Genomic DNA, 21,827 nt, shown 5'->3' with positions numbered 1-21,827 from the left:
AACAAATAGTCCTCCGTCATTTTCGCCACCTACAACGTGACCCCACCACTCGCCACATCTTCCCATCTCCCCCCCTGTCTGCTTTCCACAAAGACCTCTCCCTCCATAACTCCCTGGTCAATTCTTCCCTTCCCTCCCACACCACACCCCCTCCCAGATGTCAGCTGATGTACATCAGTGAGACCAAGCGTAGGCTTGGCAGTCGTTTCGCCAAACACCTCCTCTCGGTCCACATTAACCAACCTGATCTCCCGGTGGCTCAGCACTTCAACTCCCCCTCCCATTCCGAATCCGACCTCTCTGTCCCGGGCCTCCTCCATGGCCAGAGTGAGCACCACTGGAAATTGGAGGAGCAGCACCTCATACTCCGCTTGGGCAGTCTGCACCCTAGCAGCATAAACATTGAATTCTCCAATTTCCGATAGCCCTTGCTGTCTCCTCCCCTTCTCGGCTCTCCCTCAGCCCTAGGGCTCCTCCTCTTCCTTTTTCCTTTCTTCTCCCCACCCTACATCAGGCTGAAGACAGGTTTCGGCCCGAAATGTTGCCTATTTCCTTTGTTCCATAGATGCTGCTGCACCCGCTGATTTTCTCCAGCACTTTTGTCTACCTTTGATTTTCCAGCAGCTGCAATCCCTTCTTAAACACTACCCACCATCCTCCTCCTTAAGGGCCTGTCCCACATAGGCAACTCTTTAGGCGGCTGCCAGGGACCAGTTTTAATGGAATTCACCTACGACATCTGGCGACAACCTATGACAACACCTACATCAACCTAAGATGGCAAATATTGTCGCCACTGTCGCCAAAACATTTTCAACATGTTGAAAATTTTGCAGCAGTTGCCTGTAGTCACCCAAAAAATCACATAAGTAGGGACAAGCCCAGAGACTATTTCCCCCAATTTCAATGCACAAATCAAGTGTGATAGAATACTCTCTTCTTACCCAGATGGCTGCAGCTTCAGAAATACTCTGGAATTGCAGAATTATATCTGGCACTCTGGAATTCTATCTACACTCCAAATATACAATACTTCCACCAATTGTGTACATGCTGTAGCCAGGAAAAGATGTCTGGTGCACTGCAGCAGCTGAACAAACTTTTCACTTTCACCTTGTTAATGGCAATAACCATTGGTCAATAATTGTTGACCTGGTATTTATGCCTAACTGTCATGAATAGAACATAGAACAGTACCGAACAGTATAGAAACAGGCCCTTCGACCCACAATGTTTATGCCAAACATGATGCCACAAATTAATCATCCGCACATGATTCATATGCCTCTGTTCCCTGCTTATCCATGTGCCTATCCAAAAGCCTGTTAAATGCACAATCGTATCTGTTTACATCACTATCTCTAGCATGTTGTGGGCACTCACCAACATTTGTGTAAACAAATATGCCGCTCATGTCTCCTATAAACTTTACCCTTCTCACCTTAAAGTGATGTCCTCTAGTCTATGGTATTTCCACCCTTGGAAAAGGATTCTGACTCTCCCCCCTATCTATGTCTCTCACAATTTGGTATACTTCTGGCATTCCAGAAAAAACTAAGTCTGTCCAACCTCTCCTTAAAGCAAATATCTTCTAATCCAGGCATCAAACTGGTAAACCTTTACAAAGCTTCCTCATTTACCAAGTCCTTGGACTTCTCCCTCATTCTCAACATGATTGAAGTCAAAAGAGATCACCAATCAAATGTCCTCGTTTCCAAGTTAATATTGAAAACTTTACCTCAAAATTATCTGAAAACTTCCCAATCATCCTTATTCCATTGCAGCTCCAAAGTTCCTAGTGCAACCCAGGCAGTTCGTAGTTTGGAGCATAGTTAAAGTTCGTAGTGTTCAATAGCCTGATGGTTATTGAGAAGAAAATGTTCCTGAACCTGGGTACAGTCTTTAGAGTTCTATATCTTAATCCCGATAGCAGGAGTGAAATAGAGCATGGCCAGGGTTGAGTGGGTCCTTGATGATACTGGCTGCCTTTTTTGAGCCAACACCTCTTATAGATCCCTTCAATGGTAGGAAGGTCAGTACCTATGATTGTCCGACTAGGCAGTGCTCATCACTTTTCGTAATCTCCTTCATTCTTTTACGTTCGAATTGCTGAATCAGGCCATGGTGCAACCTTGATATGCTCCCCACTGTACACCTGAAGAAGTTCAAGAGAGTATTTGTCGTCACGCCGAATCTTCTCAATCTTCTCAAAGGAAGCAGAGGCTTTGAGCTTCTTTCCCACTGCTATCTGACTTCCGAATCAACAACTCTTTCACACAACTCCAAAGTCATACAGGATTTGTTGGTTAATTGGCTTGGTATAATTGTAAAAATTGTCCCCAATGTGTGTAGAATAGAGTTAATGTGTGGGGATCGCTGGTCGGTGTGGATTCAGTGGGCCGAAGGGCCTGTTTCCACACAGTATCACTAAACTAAAACAAAACTATACCCCATTTCCTAGCTAATACCACATATTCTTATTCCAAATCTACCTCATTCTGTGATTCCATTATTGCACATTAATATTCTTTAGCACCATTCGGATATTGCACGACAATCTTGCACGATTCTGCTGTTTGCTCTCATTGTTTTAATGTAATATTGTATTGATCATGTGAACAAGGAATTTCATTGCACCCTAGTGTATATAACAATAATCTAACTTAATATGATCTGTTTTCTGAAAGATTTTATTAAAGCATTCTTTAATGCACCACTTTCTATCATGAATCTTATGTAGTATTATAAATTAGATTGGGCAGGAGCTTGCAATTACCAATCTGTTTGAATAGTTATTCTTCGAGCAAAAATATTTGCGAACTCTTACTGTAAAAGACCAAAGAGAAAGGAGTAGCCAGGCAACAAATCACTAAACGTAAAAGCACAGGCATAAGAGGTACTCAAAAAGACTGCTGTAGCCCATTATCTTAAGGAAGCTGGAATACAACGGGGAGCGATGTATGTTTCAATTGTACACAGTTTTGGCCAGACAGTATTGGAACCAATGCATTGGGTTGTGGAGACAGGCAAGACATTGTAACTTTTTAAGTGATAGAGTGGACAGTCAGCCAACTTCTGCTGGGGGAAGCTGAATAAGGTATGTAATTATTGACATAGAACTGAACCATTCAGGAGCAGATGTGTCAACAGAATGTTTGAAGATCGAGGTCAACAGATTATAATTAAGTAAAACTATTAAGTCAATTGGCAGGAAATTGGAGCCGTAGTGCAAATTTATCATGATCTGCTAGAGGGAATATATAACCTACACCTGTTGCAATGTTCAAGTATGCACTTCGAGGTTAATGAAACAGTGCAATGGATTACTACATTTCTGGAACCACATACAGTAAATACTATGGAGAGATATGCTTTAACGCATATTGGAAGGAATTAAACTAGACAAAACCAGTTAGTACTGTGTTATGGAAGGCAGATATTCCCCTTGAAAGTCCATATTAAAAACATTATGTATGAGCAGGAGGTTATTAAGCAAAACATTTGCTTCTGTGGGAGGAATTACTTGAAGTAGCACATGGCTGTACTGATGCTGAAATAGTTTAAAAGTATCGTATAGAAAAAATCACGTACAGAGGTTGGGAGGTCATGTTGCAGTTACAGTATATAAAACATTGGTGAGGACGTAATTAGAGTTTTATGTTCATTTCAAGGTGGTGGGTGTATGGACCAAGCTGCCAAAGGAGGTAGTTGAACCAGGGACTATCGCAAAGTTTAAAAAACAATTAGACAGGTTCATGGATATGACCGGTTTAGAGGGACATGGGCCAAACGCAGCCTGGTGGGACTAGTGTATATGGGACATGTTGGTCGGTGTGGGAAAGTTGGGCAGAAGGGCCTGTTTCCATATTGTATGACTGTATGACTAAGACTCTATCTAACTAATTGACTTCAGTCGAGCTTGAGAGAAAAGGAACTAATCTAAAATGTATAGTTGAACAGTATAAGCCTCACATGGCTGATGTGAATACATGCGAACATAAAATGGTTTTGATTGGCTTAGGTGGGTTAAATTGAATTAGTCACATGTAGTGACATTACATATTCATGGCATAGGGTAAACAACATTTCAAGAATTAAACCTAACCTGAGATTGAATAGAATGTTTTCACCTTTACCCTAACTACATCCCAGCGTGCACTGCCTGGGCAAAGCCAAAATAAACAGGCTACAAAAAAAAAGGTTTCTTTTGAACAGGATATACCACATCCTGTATTTAGTGGGAAAAGAACTTCAGTTTGCATCACAGACATACAGCGAAAACAGCACCTCTCAGGCATTTTTTTACCGGTGCCAAGATATCCTGTTTGATCTTTCTACTTATGAGTGTTTAGGTTAAATGGAGCTCAGCAAGTGTAAAATTGTGGAAAAGGTTTTCTAGGTAGTACTCCTGAGGCAAAATCGTGTTCCAAATACTTTAGAATAGAATCATACATCATTCTTAGGATGGGAATTGTGCCCAGAATAATTTAAAAGTCTTTGAAAAGCTATTTGATTTAAACCTTTTAATCGCAATAACCATAACTTTATGATCAAAGCAAACTTGGGCCCTGGCCCATTAATGCCACAAGAAGGAATGTGCTGGAACTGAGGAGGCTACCATTGCCAGAATTAGTGAGACTAAGTGTACCTCAAACTGGAATGCCCTCTGCATGTAAATGAAGGCAGGATGGTTATCCAGCAGTACAGTTAGCTGGGCGAACAGAAAGGGGATTGATTGGGTTTAGGGTGAAGGGTTCTGATGATAAAAGGTGGAACTTAATTTAGTGATGCAATGGCTTCCATAAGGGTTTTTGTTATTTTTAATGTCTCCGAAATTATTTTGTTTGGATGAATTGGTAACCCCACTGAATGTACATCTCCACTGTGCTAGTCCATTGGAGTACTACTCCACTGAATGTACAAAAAATACAGACCACCTCCACATTAATCGAGGTAGGGGTTGTTTCCTAGAAAAATGCCCGTAACGAGATTTTGCGTAACATGAAGCCCTGTCATCTGCATATGTATCTGCAAATGTGAGTTGAAAAAAAAGAGTTTGTGTGAGTTTTTACTTTCTTTCATAGAAACATAGAAAATAGGTGCAGGAGTAGGCCATTCGGCCCTTCGAGCCTGCACCGCCATTCGATATGATCATGGCTGATCACCCAACTCAGTATCCCATCCCTGCCTTCTCTCCATACCCCCTGATCCCTTTAGCCACAAGGGCCACATCTAACTCCCTCTTAAATATAGCCAATTAACTGGCCTCAACTACCTTCTGTGGCAGAGAATTCCATAGATTCACCACTCTCTGTTTAAAAAAAGATTTTCTCATCTCGGTCCTAAAAGACTTCCCTCTGATCCTTAAACTGTGACCCCTAGTTCTGGACTTCCCCAACATCGGGAATAATCTTCCTGCATCTAGCCTGTCTAACCCCTTAAGAATTTTGTAAGTTTCTATAAGATCCCCCCTCAATCTTCTAAATTCTAGCGTGTACAAGCCAAGTCTATCCAGTCTTTCTTCATATGGAAGTCCTGCCATCCCAGGAATCAGTCTGGTGAACCTTCTCTGTACTCCCTCTTTGGCAAAAATGTGTTTCCTCAGATTAGGAGACCAAAACTGTACGCAATACTCCAGGTGTGGTCTCACCAAGACCCTGTACAACTGCAGTAGAACCTCCCTGCTCTTATACTCAAATCCTTTTGCTATGAATGCTAACATACCATTTGCTTTCTTCACTGCCTGCTGCACCTGCATTCCTACTTTCAATGACTGGTGTACCATGACACCCAGGTCTTGTTGCATTTCCCCTTTCCCTAATCGGCCACCATTCAGAGCAAATGTTATTCTGTACCTCATATTTTTGGGTAGGAATTTGTAAATGCTGTAAGGGCAAATTTCCATAATTTGAATGGCCACAACGTGAGAGTTGTCTATACATGAAAAAATATATTGCTTTATGAGGAGATTATCTAGAAGGTTGGACAAGCATCTGTTTACTGAAGGCTCAGATGCCTTGTTACAGGAAGGGCAACATAGATAAAGGATTCATCAAGTGTGGCTGGACAAGGCTCTCTATGATCACTCTTTGTACATTTTTCAAGGATGTTCAATCCTTTAGGCATGGTAAGAGGATTGATAGTTAACTTTCTTTCAGGATGTCTACACATTTTTATACCTAAATCAAAATTTCCAATGTTTGAATAAAGTTCCTGATAGTTGCCTTCTGGAAAAAGTTTCAGATGTTGTAGAAGCATTTTGTGGGTTATACCAAAGATGGAAGACTACCTTCATCCCCTATGCCCTCAACTGGCTACTCACATTTAGGAAGTTTTATTTATCACTTTACACAATATAGCCATTGTTGGCAAAGGAAACATTTATTGTCCCTCCATAATTGTCCTTGAGAAAGTGATCATGGACCACCTTATTGAACTGCTGACTTTCCTCTGGGGTCATAGAGCATGGATACAAGTCCTTCGACCAAATCCATCCATGCTGACCAAGCCCATCTTTGCTAGTCCTATTTCCCTGCAGTTGAAGAGACTTTCACTGTGTTTTTAGGGGAGAGTTCCAGGATTTGGATCAAATGATAATAGAGGTGACATATTTCCAAGTCTGAATAGTGTGCAACTTGGAGAGGAGCCTGCATATTGCAACGTTCTCAGGTGCACTAATTCCTTGTTGTTTTTAGTGATAGAGTTTACAGATTTGGACAGAGTTGTGGGAATGATCTTGATGAGAAACCTTAGTTTATTTTGTAAATGGTATGCACTATAGCCGTGAAAGAGTTAAATATTCTTTAGAATCACCAAAGAGGCACATTTTTAGAGGCAACTGAATGATAAGTCTATCTGCCCAATTTATTTATTTTTAATTTGTAGAATTTCTATTATGAATGAGCATTTTTAATTCCTACACTTTTCCCTAAACATGCTTAAATATTTGTAAAGATGTGGAATATGAAACAAGCTAGGATGCAATTATTTTATCTGTGATCATAACTATGTCTAGTCCTTGATTCATTTGTTTCAGCAGTTTCTGTCATGAATGGACATGTCTCTCATTCCCTGATATGGCATTAGCTACCAAAAGAGATTAAAATAATTGCCAGTCACTTTGCCAGATCTTAACCTTCACAAATGTGACCTTGCTCAATTTCCAATTTGACCTCTCTATTTCTGTGTCCCTTACTCTATAAAAAAGTCTGACAAAATGCCTACTTCAAGAGAATTATTAAATCTTCCTCCTGGTTGTTCGGTGTCCAATCTGATTCAGATTCAGATTAGTTTATTGTCATGTACACCAAGATGCAATGAAATTCCTCGTACACATGAAGCTCCTTAAGTAAACAGTATACATACAATAATGATTAATTTAACACTAAATGCAACAAGCAAAACAGCAAAATGGTGCAAAGCTTTTAGTGCAATCTGAAGTAGTGTGTAAAAAAACAACCGAATGAGTCAGAGTTAAGAGTAAGAATACTTGGCAGCACCTCTGGGTGTGTAAAGAGGTGATTGGATCTGGAGTCTGTTAGCAGTGGGGAAAAGACAGTTCCTAAATCTGGAGATCAGGAGCTTTCTTCTGTATCTTCTCCAAGAAGGTAGAAAAGGGAATGGCCATAGTGACAGGCATCATGACTTCCTGATGCAATGCACTGTGAAGATGGAATGGATGGAAGGAAATGACGAGCCTGCAATGAACATTCCTTGTAATAATTTAGATAAGCTCAGTATTATTTCCCAGTTACGTGAGATTGTGATGTGAAAATCTTGAACGATAGTTGACATGTTGACATATGCCAAGGTCAAGCTAAATTAGGAGGTTCACCAGTTGTAGGTAATGGAGAATTTTTATTTCCTTCGTTCCCCTTTATGCTTCAATATCACTTTAGGATAATTGCTTGTAATAGTGTTTTATCAAGCTGTTTGAAAGCCAGTCTGCGACTGACACATCTGTTCTTTCTCTCCTGCTTCTCTTTGTCTTTTTTCCTCACAACATTTAACTTGCTTATTCATTTGTTATCTCTCAGGCTTCTACACTGATAGAGGGAGTCTCTTCTTTCACTTTAAATAATCCTAACTGGTCTGATATGTATCTTCAGCATTGTTTCTTTTAAGGATTCAAGCATTTAGCAATATTTTATTTTATTTTCACTATCCTGTCTTCCGTTGAACAATATAAAATATCATTAACCATGGCAGACCCAGCCTCCAAAGAGATTTGAGGGGTTAATGATATAAAACACAATGCAAGGATATCCAAAAGAACCAACTGGATTTGTAGTGTTATTTTAACTCCCCCATGGCATTAGCAACCTCCTTTTCACGGTACAACATTTTGATTTAAATTTGAATTATCCTTAAGAGAACCCTTCAGGTTATTTCCAGCATTTGACTGAAAAGACTTATGGCCCTGTCTCACGGTGCGAGTCCACCCACGAGTGATCCCGAGATTAAAACAAATCAAACTCGTGGTAATCACGTAGAATTAACGTAGCGGGAACGTCGGAACTCGTAACGCTAACGGCAGGTACTCGGGAAACTTGGTAACTTGTGAAAATCTTTCAACATGATGAAAGATTTCCACGTGTCAAATTTATTCTTGAAGTAAAAATTTTAAACTTTTAAACTCGTTGTAAGAACGTAGTAGCCCGCGAGTTTACCGTAGTGACTCATGAGTCTACCGTGGGCACTCTTTAACTCGGCAGGACAGGCAGCATCTCTGGAGAGAGTAATGGGGAACGGGTGGCGGGCAAATTAATGGAAAGGATACTTAGATACTTAAAGATAATATATATAAGCATCTGGATAAACAGGGTCTGATTAGGAACAGTCAACATGGATTTGTGTCTGGAAGGTCATGCTTGACTAATCTTCTTGAATATTTTGAAGAGGTTACTCGGGAAATTGATGTGGGTAAAGCAGTGGATGTTGTATATACGGACTTCAGTAAGGCCTTTGACAAGGTTCCTCATGGAAGGTTGGTTAAGAAGGTTCAATTGTTGGGTATTAATGGTGGAGTAGCAAGATGGATTCAACAGTGGCTGAATGGGAGATTATGAGAGAGTAATGGTGGATGGCTGTTTGTCTGGTTGGAGGCCAGTGACTAGTGGGGTGCCACATGAGTCTGTGTTGGGACCACTGTTGTATGTCATGTACATCAATGATCTGGATGATGGTGTGGTAAATTGGATTAGTAAGTATGCAGATGATACGAAGATAGGTGGTGCTGTGGACAATGAAGTAGATTTTCAAAGTCTACAGAGAGATTTATGCCAGTTGGAAGAGTGGGCTGAAAGATGGCAGATGGAGTTTAATGCGGATAACTGTGAGGTGCTACATCTTGGCAGGCCAAATAAAAATAGGATGTACATGGTAAATGGTAGGGAATTGAGGAATGCAGTTGAACAGAGGGATCTAGGAATAACTGTACACAGTTCCCTGAAGGTGGAATCTCATGTAGATAGGGTGGTAAAGAAAGCTTTTGTTGTGCTGGCCTTTATAAATCAGAGCATTGAGTATAGAAGTTGGGATGTAATGTTAAAATTGTACAAGGCATTGGTGAGACCAATTCTGGAGTATGGTGTACAATTTTGGTCGCCTAATTATAGGAAGGATGTCAACAAAATAGAGAGAGTACAGAGGAGATTTACTAGAATGTTGCCTGGGTTTCAGCAACTAAGTTACAGAGAAAGGTTGAACAAGTTAGGTCTTTATTCTTTGGAGCGCAGAAGGTTAAGGGGGGACGATAGAGGTCTTTAAAATGATGAGAGGGATAGACAGAGTTGACGTGGATAAGCTTTTCCCACTGAGAGTAGGGAAGATTCAAACAAGAGGACATGACTTGAGAATTGGGACAGAAGTTTAGGGGTAACATGAGGGGGAATTTCTTTACTCAGAGAGTGGTAGCTGTGTGGAATGAGCTTCCAGTGAAGGTGGTGGAGGCAGGTTCGATTTTATCATTTAAAAATAAATTGGATAGTTATATGGACGGGAAAGGAATGGAGGGTTGTGGTCTGAGTGCAGGTAGATGGGACAAGGGCAGAATACGTGTTCGGCACGGTCTAGAATGGCCGAGATGGCCTGTTTCCGTGCTGTAATTGTTATATGGTTATATGGTTATATGGGATGACGTTTCCAAAATTCTGCTGCGTCTTTGTGTTACTCCAGCACTGTGTGTTCACATTTTGTCAACCAGCATCTGCCCTTTCTTGTGTATGACATTATTTGTGTCCGTGGCAGTTGATTGTCGCTCCCTTCAGTTTGGCCTTTCGAGCCAGCACCGCCATTCAATATGATCATGGCTGATCATCCAGAATTAGTACCCTGCTCCTGCTTTCTTCCCACATCCCTTGATTCTGTTAGCTCTATGAGTTATATCAATCTCTCAAACTCTCTCTTGAATACTTCTTGTTACGCTTCTTACATGCTGCACACCAACGCATTTTATGGGATTAAATTCATCCCATTTCAGGCTTATTTGGATCCCCGCAAATAATTTTAATAAATTTCAGAGATATGTTTATATTACATAAGGAAAATAAACTACGCAGTTCATGCTTTATGCACTGTTCAGTACTTCAGAAAGGAGAATGTTGTTGCAGAGACGTCTGTTCTGCTTGAGTGTACAGGGCCTCAAGGATATCCCCCAGAGTATCTTAACCTCGGGTGTGAAGGAAGTGCTACTGACCTAACGGATGGAAGCAGGTCTCTGATCGAGAGGCCTTTGAGGTGCTGAGGCATGTATTGCAATGCATAGAGGCAAAACAAGAACTATGGGGCTCCTGCTGAGAACATGTTGCAGAGGACAGGCATCGACACTCCCCACTGGTTTCACAACTAAGTCCTGAGTTCAAGCCCTACGTTATGCAGAGCACTTGTACAGATCTGCTTCGGGTTAAAGGTTCAGATAGACTTCATAACATTTAAATATATTTCACTGATGTGCCGGAAAGTACTATACAATACACAAAAAAATCTAGGTAATTACTATGTGTTTGTTTTTTTATAATAATGGATATTGCTTTAAATGACACTGGAGTGGTGGGCCTGATCTCAGACAACGATGAGAAGGCCTACCGGGAGGAAGTGGCTGATCGGGCATTCTGGTGTCAGGACAACAGCCTCCTCTTGAACATCAAAAAAACTAAGGAGCTGATCGTGGACTTTAGGAGGGCACATCATCCGAGGACGTACACACCATTGAGGATAAATGGGGATACTGTGGATAGGGTGAGCTGTTTTAAATACCTGGGAGTCCACATCTCTGAGGATATAACATGGACATCACACGCCGAAGCACTCGTGAGTAAGGCAAGACAGCGCCTTTACTACCTCAGGCAATTGAGGAAATTCAGAGTGTCTCTGAGGATCCCCCAGTGCTTCTACTCAGTGGCTGTGGAAAGCATCTTGTCCGGGAAATATCACAATCTGGTTTGGGAATTGCTCTGCCCAGGATAAGAAGGCTCTGCAGAGCAGTGCGTTCGGCCGAACGCACTATGGGAACTTCACTCGCCCCTCTGCAGGAACTATACATCAGAAGGTGCAACTCCAGAGCCAATAAGATCATGGGAGACCCCTTCCACCCCTGCAATGGACTGTTCCAGCTGCTACGGTCAGGCAAACGCCTCCGTTGCCATGCTGTGGGAACAGAGAGGTTGAGAAGGAGTTTCTTCCCAGAGGCCATTAGGACTGTAAACTCCGACCTCACCAGGGACTAACTTTACTGTACCATTCCACTGTTTTTTTTTAATTGCTGTTTTTTTTCCTTTTTCCTTCCTCCCACAATATGCAATATGTAATATGTAAAATAAAATGTGATTCTGTTCCATTCTGTTTGTAGTTTGTTTGTTTGTTTGTTTGTTTGTCTCTTTGCACAAAGTCCGCGAGCATTGCCACTTTTCATTTCACTGCACATCTCGTATGTGTATGTGACGAATAAACTTGAACTTGAAATATCCAGGTTTTCCTAAACAGACAGGTCCACCTCAGGTTATGGCAGGGTTCAATTCCTGTGAACTGTTTATAACCTGAATAGATTTCAAATATTAAAACAGCCATGAACCAAGTTCACACATGGCAAAAAATGGCTGTAATCCCACGGCAAGCACCGGTCCACCCAATGTGTGTTCATATGTACGGGCTGCAAATGGGTTGGCCGCTTATAAGGTCATAAGGGATAGGAGTAAAATTATCCCATTCGACCCATCAAGTCTACTCCGCCATTCAATCATGGCTGATCTATCTATCTCTCCTAACCCCATTCTCCTGTTTTCTCCCCATAACCTCTGACACCTGCACTAATCAAGAATCTATCTATCTCTGCCTTAAAAATATCAACAGACTTGGCCCCCACAGCCTTCTGTGGCAAAAAAATCCACAGATTCACCAATATCAGTGTAAAGACATTTCTCCTCATCTCCTTTCTAAAATAATGCCCTATAATTCTGAGGCTATGACCTCTAGTTCTAGACACTCCCACTGGTGGAAACATCCTCTCCATATCTATCCTATCTAAGCCTTTCACTATTCTGTATGTTTCAATGAGATCGGCCAGCGAGAACAGGCCCAGTGCTGACAAATGCTCATCATAGGTTAATCTACTCTCGGGGTGACCTGTATAACTTCATGTTTCTTAACTCTGTAGATTTAGAGACGCTTTGTCTCTTTAATGTAATTAAACAACAAATTACGCTAAAGTAATTTGTTGTTTAGCTAATCAGAGGTATCACGCTGTGATTCCATTGTTCATGCTTCCAGCTGTCGCTAATCTCACTTCTGTCACAAACAGTAGTCACTTAAAGAGCCTGTCCCACTTACGTGTCCTTGGCACGCAAATTAGAAACATAGAAACATAGAAATTAGGTGCAGGAGTAGGCCATTCGGCCCTTCGAGCCTGCACCGCCATTCAATATGATCATGGCTGATCATCCAACTCAGTATCCCGTACCTGCCTTCTCTCCATACCCCCTGATTCCCTTAGCCACAAGGACCACATCTAACTCCCTCTTAAATATAGCCAATGAACTGGCCTCAACTACCCTCTGTGGCAGAGAGTTCCAGAGATTCACCACTCTCTGTGTGAAAAAAGTTCTTCTCATCTCGGTTTTAAAGGATTTCCCCTTTATCCTTAAGCTGTGACCCCTGGTCCTGGACTTCCCCAACATCGGGAACAATCTTCCTGCATCTAGCCTGTCCAACCCCTTAAGAATTTTGTACGTTTCTATAAGATCCCCTCTCAATCTTCTAAATTCTAGAGAGTATAAACCAAGTCTATCCAGTCTTTCTTCATAAGACAGTCCTGACATCCCAGGAATCAGTCTGGTGAACCGTCTCTGCACTCCCTCTATGGCAATAATGTCCTTCCTCAGATTTGGAGACCAAAACTGTACGCAATACTCCAGGTGTGGTCTCACCAAGACCCTGTACAAATGCAGTAGAACCTCTCTGCTCCTATACTCAAATCCTTTTGCAATGAAAGCTAACATACCATTCGCTTTCTTTACTGCCTGCTGCACCTGCATGCCTACCTTCAATGACTGGTGTACCATGACACCCAGGTCTCGCTGCATCTCCCCCTTTCCCAATCGGCCACCATTACGCGATTTCGTGGTCATGTTGTGCCGCGACGGTCCCGCAAAGGTCGCGTGCGATTTCATGTGTATGCCAGCCGCGGGAGCGCGTGACCTCATTTGAAGATGGACACAAAGCTGGAGTAACTCAGCGAGACCGGCAGCATCTCTGGAGAGAAGCAAGGGTGACGTTTCATGTCAAGACTCTTCTTCAGTCTGAAAAGAAGGGTCTTGACATGAAATGCATGTCCCACTTTGGCCGACAGTTCCGCGACAAGCCGTTGACGCGCGAAGATTTTGTTCGCTACAAAAAAATTTCGGAGCCCCGCACGATGTCGCGCACAACTACATACCCATGCGCACTTCGCAGTGGGACCGGCCCCGTGAGGCCATATGATGCCCGTGCTCCTCAACGTGACCATGAGGTCGTGTAATGTGCATGCCAATGACACGTAAGTGGGACAGGCAGAGTACTTAGAGGATTAGGTACACCTCTCACAAATGGTGCATAGTGGTCAGATGTCTTTTGACTGGAGAGCAGGAAAAGAGTGTGAGAGGATTTGGTGGGAAGAGTGGTGGAAGGGAGTAGCTTCAGAGGTATTTTATAACCAAGATGTTTTGAAATAGATAATGTTTCCCTGATATGGCCACTTCAAAGAACAAGGTGGTGGATACAACAGACCAGAAAAGTAATGTCATCTTTAAGGGTTGAAGTTTGTCAAAAAATGAGTCAGACCAGTATTTGAGCAGGTCCGTCTGTCTGATAAGTGAAGGTTTCATTGCTCTCTGGCCCAGCACAACACAGTAGCAACATGCTGCAGTTATCAACTATCAGCTGCAACATGAAATATTTTAACCAGTTAAGTATCAACCCACAAAAGTACAGCCACATCAGCAAATAAGATGATTAATAGCACCAATAAAAGTGAAATAGCACCAATTTATTCAGAATTACTGTATTATATACATGAATTTTACTACTTTCATTCAATTACAAGGAAATAAACAGCCCAGTCTACCCCTTGCCTCACAGATCAGTGGATTTTTATTAAAATCATAACTTTCTAAGCAGAAAATGTGTCAGAAGATTAGCTTCCCAGAAATTAGAGGATAAAAATAAAAGGTGTTAATTTCTTGTTGTGTAAATCATCACTGGGTCTTTGGGCAGTGTTTGTAATTATACAAAGTTTTATACCATTTAAAAAATACATCAGTCACAGACAATTATTATTATCTCAATGGCCTCTCTGTTCCCCTTGATTTTTGCAGTTGCTTTAATTGAGAACTATTAAAATCAGTTAAAAGAGTTTGCATTGGTAATAGACCCAAAATTGTAAACGCATCATTACCATGGGTTACTTCTGGATTATACCATTTCAATTGTATATGATATTTCATTCCCTGCGTACTGCTAGGCTCAGAAACCTACCCTAGATAGCTACAGCAATAAGTCTATAAACATATTATTTACAACTACAATTTACATTTATGAAGCAGCTTTTGTACTGCAAAAAGTCACATAAGACCTCAGGGAGACGTTATCGAACAAAAAAAAAGTATCAGAAACCCTTTAAAAGTAGCTGGGTTCAGGTCGGGTATAAATAAAAGTTGCTAAAAATTTCAAGCAAAAGCCCAGTTCCCTCAGGTGAGGTGAGTTGGGAAGGGAGAGATCTGTGTAAAATACCTGCTGTGTGCCTCCATTTTAACCAGATTTCTATTTTATCTGCTATCATCTCTGTTTCCCATGTCTCAGTAAAAAAGAGGTGGGAAGGTCAGGATCTAAATGGATGGTGATTCCACAGGAGAACTTGGTGGTCTGGATGGACAGAAGAGGTACCAGCAGGTCCATCAAGCTCTCTAGTAAAGCTTGGCAGCCAAAGCAGTTATCCCATTACTGCTTCCTTGAACATCGGTCATGCTTCCCAAGACCAAACGCACTAACCCACTACATCGTCCCTTTACACACTTTGCCATCTCTCCTACTGTGATCACCCATCTCCCTTAAAAAGTGCTCTTGTTGCCCCCACAATGTCACAATACGATACGATTGAACTTTATTTGTCCCAGGAGGGAAATTGATCTGCCAACAGTCATCATCATCATCGTTGAAAACATCAACAGGCACAGTGTCTTACAGTGCTATGCACGACAGTGATCGCAACTTCTACTGAAGTGTGGATGGCCGTTCTTGGTTTCTTGGTCCTCCAAAATATTCCAAATGGAATTTAAACTGGAGGTGGTGAACGGAGGGCTTAAGCCAGAAAGGGTTATTGGGAAGAAAGAGCTACTTTAAATTTAGTTGCATCTGGTTGGGTAACTATAGTTGGGTGGAGATTATTCCATGCTTTAATTGTGCGAGGGAAGAACAAATTGCTGTACACATCTGTCTTTGTAGCTGGGATCACAAATTGGATCGAATGCCCTCATCTGCTCCTAATTGGTTTGTGTATTGTGTATGGGTCCCATGCTGCAACTGCGTAGTCCAAATGAGGTCTAACGAGGGTGAAGTATAGCTTCTCCTTGACAGAAGCTGAACAATGATGAAAGTTGTGCCTCAGAAAGTTTAGGACACCTGTTGCTTTCACCGTTGCAAGATGAGTCTGACCATTCCAACGTAGATCATTCTGCAATTTGATGCCAAGATACTTGGTTTGTTTGGATTCTTCAAGGGTGGTACCAAGTATATTGTAAGATGTTTCGCCTGGATTCCTCTTTCTGGTGACATGCATAGTTTCACATTTGGAAGGGTTGAACTGCATGCCCCATTGTTGTGACCACTCAACCATAGTATCGAGATCCTTTTGGAGAGCATCTTCATCATCAGCTGACTTAATTGGACGGTACAGTACCGTTGGCTCACTAGGAGCTCATCCACCCTTTGACAGGTCTTGTTTTTGGTCTTACTGGGGGTCCACAGCCCCCTCCTCACCTGGCAAGCTAGATAGGGGAGACAGTTTACTCGCCGACTATCCGACCATGGAGTAGATAGCACGGGATTATATCATAGACATGGCGGAGGGAACAGTCATAAAAACACAAAATACATGAAACATGAAATTAAAGTCAAACATGACCATTTCCGAAACCATACACTATTTCTCCCCTGCACTATTCCCCCAACACACAAAGGGCTGAGACAGCCCAACCATACAATAACTTCACTGTAAGCATCAATACCCACCACAATTGCAATGCCTCTGATTATATTCTATGTCTAGTCTGCAAAGTCCACATGAATGCAGATCACCTGAACCATACTCTGAGCCCCATAATCACAGCGCAGCAAACCAGCATCTCCACAAAATCAGTCTCTAAATCAGCAAAAAGACAAAATCCCCAACCACGCTCTGTCTCATGTTCACTGGTAATTCCCTTGGTCACACGATATCTTCTGGTCATAATCTAATCACACCTTCTGTGGCAAGAGATGCAGTTGATGCTTTAGGTCGAAGTTTCTTCAGCATTTTCATTTTTTTATGTCAGACTGGAAACTTGATAATTCAAATGACCCCATGAGCTAAAAGTGCAGATGATGAGGGGAAAATTGTCCATAAATCCACCCATCTCCAAAATTACATTCCAGTATATGCTTGAATCTTTTACACCATGTCAAAAAGAGAACTATAATGTTAAACAGTTATTTGCTAATATTTTTAACATATTTATAAAGTGTGAGTTAGAATTACATATGTGTATGAGTGTATGTGTATGTGCATGTGCGTACATCTGTGGCACTTGATGAAGGAAATTAATACCACACAACAGAGCACCTTTAGTTTATTTTAAGTAACCTACTTACACTCCCCTACCCCCCCCCCCCCCCCCACCCCCCCCCCTACCCCCATTCTCCCCCCCCCCCCCCTTCCCCCTTGCCCCTTTCCTCCACCCTAGCCATTTAACCAGTTCCACAGTTCTCTATATTGTATCCCTCTTGATGTTACACCTAGAGCACCAATCTGCCTGAGGTCGTTTGTGGCAAATCATGGTTCGTCCCGATCTTCCCTCTTCTCCAGCTCTCTTCAACTCCCCCCCCCCCCCCCCCCCCATCATTCCACTCCTACTTTCAGTCTGAAGGTCTCGACCTGAAACGTCATCCATCCTTTATCTCTAGAGATGTTGCTTGACCCATTGAGTTAGTCCAGCACTTTGTGTCCATCTTTAGTTTAGTTTAATTGTGTTTATTTTATTTTTGTGTTGTGTGTTATCCAGTCAGCAAATAGACTATACATGATTACAATCAAGCTATCCGCAGTATACAGATACAGATACAGTTTAACATTAGTACAAGATAAAGTTCAGTAAAGTCTGATTAATAAGACCTTTGCATCATTCCTTCAACATTAGCCTCCTCCGTATGATATTACACATGGGGAATATATTTATGGCAATGACTTGAAGAGCTAGTGACCAGCAGGTGATTGCTTTGAATGTGGTCAAGAGACTCAGCTTCCAGGGCCAGGCTCACCAAACAATGGACCTCAAAGCCCTTTATAATAGCCTTGATCTTTTCTTTCTCAATTGTTTCCTGTAAAGAATCAGGGCATGCTGTGCTGGTAACTTGCATGACACACATTAGGAAGAGAAATTAAAAAAACATGGGCTGGACTCATGTATAACTCCAGCATGATGGTGCAGTGGTAGAGTTGCTGACTTACAACACCAGAGACCCGGGTTTGATCCTGACTACGGGTGTGAGTTTTTAAACATTCTCCCCGTGACTTGCGTGGGTTTTCTCCAGGAGCTCCGGTTTCCTCCCACATTCCAAAGATGTACTGTACGGGTTTGTAGGTTAATTGGCTTGGTAACATTGTAAAATTATCCCTAGTGTATATAGGATATTGTAAGTGTGTGGGGATCGCTAGTTGCCGCGGACTCGGTGAGCCGAAGGGCCTGTTTCCACGGTGTATCTATAAACTAAACTAAACTAAATCTCTAGCAATTGCCATGTGTTTGCAATTAAAACTAAAAGGCACCAGAATCCTAGTTTGCCTAACACGTACACACATACTACTTTCCCAAGATCTTGTCCCAGTCGTCCCACATACCAGCTACTCCAATCTTACAGACATATTCCCCACCCCAATCTTACGCACACTCTACCCACCTCATCATACACACTTAACAACTGCTCCAATCTAATGTAGATATTAGCTAAATTAATTTTACATACACTTGCCTCTAAGATAGACGCAAAATGCTGGAATAACTCAGCGGGATAGGCAGCATCTCTTGAAAGACTTAATGGGTGACGATTTGGATCGAGACCAGCACCTGTAGTCCCTTCCTACACATTCCACCTGCCTATTTTGCACACATGTCTCATGCCCAAATCATGTACAATGTTACCTGCTATACCAGTCTGACTATACTATCAAGTGTTATCAATGCCATTCTAACAAGTCTTCCACTGAAGTATTTTTGTTGTGCATGAATAACCTGCTCACTGGAGAAAGGACAGGCAGCTCAGTACTTATCACAGCTGTTAACTTGTTAACACATGGTAACGTAGAGACTTACAACTGTATTAAATAGGCATTTGAATTTAATGCCTCACTCAGCAGGTTTGCTTGGGCTTCAGGGAAATCATCAGTGAAACCAAGCAAAGGTTAAGTGCATCGGGGTTGTTAAATTGCATGTCTCAATAAAGACTCTGTACTCACTGCCACCTTCTCTGTTACTGCTGCCACATATTTTGTAAAAAGCTCATGTCAGTGAAGGGGTTTTTGAAATGTTTGAGGGCGTCTGAACAGCCACCAAATGGATGGGAATATCATGGATGTTTATCGCTCAATTCTATGATCAGCTGTACTCAAAACAAGAAATACAAGACAGCAAAGTGGCAGGAGATAGCTCTTGCAGATGGTATTAAGGAAAATCCAAAGTGTTTTGACGTTTATTAAGGAAAATAAGGTAACTAGAGAGAGAATAGGGCCCCTCAGTGGTCATCACTGTATGCATTTGCATGTGATGGGCAAGGTCCTCAATGAGTATTTCTCCTCTGTTTTTACCATGGAGAAAGGCATGAAGACCTGGGAAATTGGGACCGTTAATGGAGATTGTAGGTCAGTGTCACATGTTATGAGTCATGCTTTTGTAGTTACGCCCACTTGCTTTTACATTAATCCTCCCGGTCTGTTTACCTTAGAATTAGAGAAATGTGCTAGCATGAAGTTATCTATGCTATGTCGTTAATAAACTCTTTGGACCTTTATCATGGTGTAAGGCTTCAGTTATTACCACGGCCGTAAAATAACAGAGATGTTTTGAGGACAGTCAGTATTACAGTCAAGGTGCTCGACATCCTACATCTGATGTAGATACATCTCCCATTTCTGATCAAATGTATCAGAGGACACTGTGGGAAGTTAGAGAACTGCAGCCTTTCCTGCAGACCGGCCCGGAGCTTCAAGCCGCGAGCGCGCATGGACTTACCATCGCGGAGCCTGGGATCTTTTGCCGAGGATCGCCAATGTTGGAGCTCCAACCGTGGGGCCTGTGGACTTTAACACCGTGAAGCAGCGTTCTCCGGTAAGAAGCAGCCGACTCGGGAGCTCCATGCCGCGGGGGTTGCACAGAAGGTGATGACAGACTGCAGCATCAAGATAGCCACAAAGGATGGTAGCTTGATAACTAGGACACAACTACCTGAAGCATTGAGAGTAAGTACAACTAGGGAAGAGGACTGCAGATTATACAGACTACTCCACAATTGACGGCAAGTGTCATGCATAATGCACAGGTGATACATCAGCACCAACACAGACTGAATTTGATATTAGAGCTTCCAGCAAGAATAGGATGATGTGGCTGGAAAGAGGCTTAAATGCTTCTTGGAGGAAGAAATGCAGTGGTTTGACAGAAGCATATGTCTGTTTTGCACAAAGAAAAGTTTTTTGCAAAGAGCCAACGGTTGTGATGAAGAAGTATGGAAGTGAATGGAACTGTGGATGAAAAACCTAATTGTTGTGAAGAGCTTCCCTTTGTTTAAAGTTATGCTTTGGGGGTGAGGGGGGGAGGGGCATTTATTTACTCCGCTGACTTTTCTTTTGTCAGACAGTAAATGCATACTTTATAATAGTGAACACATAATGAAGCTGGTGCATTGTAACAGCTGTAAGTTACGAGAACTGAGGTATTGATTGCAGAAGACCCTGTGTTGGCAACCATGAGAGATAAACGTAAAATGCAGGAATAACTCAGCGGGTCAGGCAGCATCTCTGGAGAAAAGAAATAGGTGGCGTCTCGGGTCAAGACCTTTCCATGGCAACCATGGGGTTGAGAAACAGATAGGCAAACCAAAGTTACAAGCTGGTTAGCGAGATACATCGAAGGGGAGAAGACATTCTGAGTCCGAGGCCAGTGGAAAGAAGTCCAAATCAACCGTGACTTTGTAATTACATAGCAAAGGGACTATGCACAAACGAGGCAGGCAGGCTGTGCAGAGGGATAATCTGTAATCCATTTGAACAGCGTGGTACGGCTGTTTGGTTCCAAGAGCCCAAATGCAATGAGAGAAGCAGTAGTTTCAGCGGAAGGTTCTGCAAGGATGAATGGTAAAGATGATACCAACTGAAAAGGTGAAGCTATGCAAATTCTGAGGAAGTGCTCAGTGTCCACAAGACTCTGACTGTGCCAAGTGTAGATAGAGTTGGAAACTTTAAGAAAGGATTTAATTACAATGTGAAGGAAGCCCCAAAGCTGTTAAGATGCTTGAATTAAATTTCAACAGGTAAGGTCTTAATCAGATCAGCCGAATACGGCATAGTCTACTTAGAACAGAACGTTCTGAAAGTCAGATCTGAGTTGAAAGCCTTGGAGACAATCCAGAAGGAGAAAGTTAGAGCCATTGTGACATCAAAAGTGATGACAGGAAAGAGGAGGTGTCTGGTGTCCACGGGGAGTCCGAGTGGGAGTCAGGATGCAAGGTTTCAAATCAGTGGCAGAAAGATGGAAAGCTTCAAGAAACCAACAAAGTAAAGATGTTGTAACTGATTTCACGGTAACCAGAGATGATCAGCCTTGTGTTATGTGGACAGTTTAGTACACACAGGCAACACTAAAATGATGGTAATACTATATCTTTAAAGTAATGAAGACAATTATGTTCAAGCAACAATTGCAGAACAGGATGTGAGACCAGATGTGCATGGGGCCTACCTGAGGAAATGATCCAATGAAATTACTTGTGCCTGGAGAGAATACATCAGAGTTGTCAAGCACAATTTGTTGTCAGTAGTTCAGTGAATGAAA

Source organism: Leucoraja erinacea, chromosome 10 (assembly GCF_028641065.1).
Source record: "Leucoraja erinacea ecotype New England chromosome 10, Leri_hhj_1, whole genome shotgun sequence".
NCBI classification, from domain to species: Eukaryota; Metazoa; Chordata; class Chondrichthyes; order Rajiformes; family Rajidae; genus Leucoraja; species Leucoraja erinaceus.
This window is presented reverse-complemented; position numbering follows the sequence as displayed.